Source organism: Arachis ipaensis, chromosome B09, assembly GCF_000816755.2.
Source record: "Arachis ipaensis cultivar K30076 chromosome B09, Araip1.1, whole genome shotgun sequence".
Classification (NCBI taxonomy): Eukaryota; Viridiplantae; Streptophyta; class Magnoliopsida; order Fabales; family Fabaceae; genus Arachis; species Arachis ipaensis.
Window position 1 is genome coordinate 3,081,141 of NC_029793.2, and position 1,873 is coordinate 3,083,013.

The window sequence follows — 1,873 nt, forward strand, 5'->3', positions numbered from 1 at the left end:
TTGTGGAATACACCAATTTAAATTTATATTAATGTATTACACAGTTTTATCTATGATATAAAAAATAATTAGCATCCTAAACATGTTATATTGTTTGAATATTGTAAACAAAATAATAAACAAATGTTATAAATAAAATATTTTCAACTCAAAATTAATCAATTGTCCTAAAGTTTGATATATTTATTTCTTGATTTATTTTTATATAATTTGCTGCAAGCTAGTACGAAATGAGTTTTTAAATGTAATTTGTTGAATTTTATATCATATTATTTAAATCAACAAATCACAAATAATTTTTTAAAGCTAAAAATAATTTAGAAGGGTTATAATTATTAACCACATCCAGTCACAAATTAGTATAGAAGAAAAAGAGTAATCTATGGCAGGCGAAAGAGTTGTTTGTGGCAGGTTCCTATTACTTACGTGAAGCTATAATTTCTTTCTACTCTCAGCTAACTAACTTGAGAAGGGGTTACATTAATTCACCTAACCTTGTATTGAACTAATAGGAGGAGAGAACTTTAATTTAAGTTTGTGGTTCTTAGTGACGAAATACCATTTTAAATATTTTCTTTTAAAATATTTTAAAAGAACTTATACGATTATCGTGTGAAAGTAGAATCTTAAATAAAATAGATCGTTTTTATTGACTAGACGATTTCATCTAATTTAATAGACACATTAATAAGGAGGTTAGTTCATTAATTTTTACTTAATTTAAAAAATTTCATGTTAGATTAGAAATGAAAAAATTATTGTTGTTTATTATTAGATTTTGAATAGTAATATTATTTGTTAGAAATAAACTTTAAATAGTAATAATATTCTTAATTAATATTAATGAATATAATTTAAAGTAAAATGATAGGAATAATAATGATTAGAATTAGATAAAGATAGATTAAGATATGTGTGAATACGGGATTATAATTTATGTAGGCATTCATTCTCCACCTAAACCGCTATAGCCTCTAGTGGTTTACGTACGTCTCCCAATACACATAAATCGCTATTGGCCAAGCATTAATAAATAGAAATGGCGACAGCCTCTAGCGGTTTCTGTGTTTCCCCATTTGTATGTAATCCGCGGCTGGTTGTAGCGGATTATGTGTTGACGTAAATATATGAAACAATGTATTTGCGTCTCAAAGACCAAAGACCAAACCAAATAAAAAGACATTATAATTTGATAATACTAAACTTAAGTTTAAGAAACTGATCAAAGATAACTATATAGTTTTAGAAGCCTTAGAGATACATTTACATTATATTACATCACACAGAGGTGATATATGTTAGATTTTAGATCAATTCAAAACATTATAAACCATCATACTTGACTATAGTGGAATTCAAAATGACTTTCAATTACATATCCTTCATTTTTGCTTCAGCTTTTAGGATAGTAATGATTAAAAAAAGGACCTATATACAGATAGATAATCATACTTTATCTTCAACCATCATATTAAATTTAATTTAATAATACTCAATTACTAATTTCTTTCATGCTTTCGGTTCTCCGGAGTCTTAACTTGACACATGCTAAATTAAAAAAAAGACAAAACAGTAATACAAATTAAAGAATATAACTAACACATTGTAATCCTTGCAATATCTGAATTTTAAAATTAATTCAAAGATTCAAAAATACTAAAAATTACGATCTATTTCGCAACTTAAAAATTTGTTATCTTAATCTCAACAATCATAATATATTTGCCTAACAGTATTGCAAATAAAAAGTATAAAAAATTTACAAAATACTATCCACCATAGTTCATAACCACACGTAGAATGTAAGAATGATCATAATTTACATATATAAAATAATCTGATAAATTAAGAATATGGAGAAGGGTCGTACCCA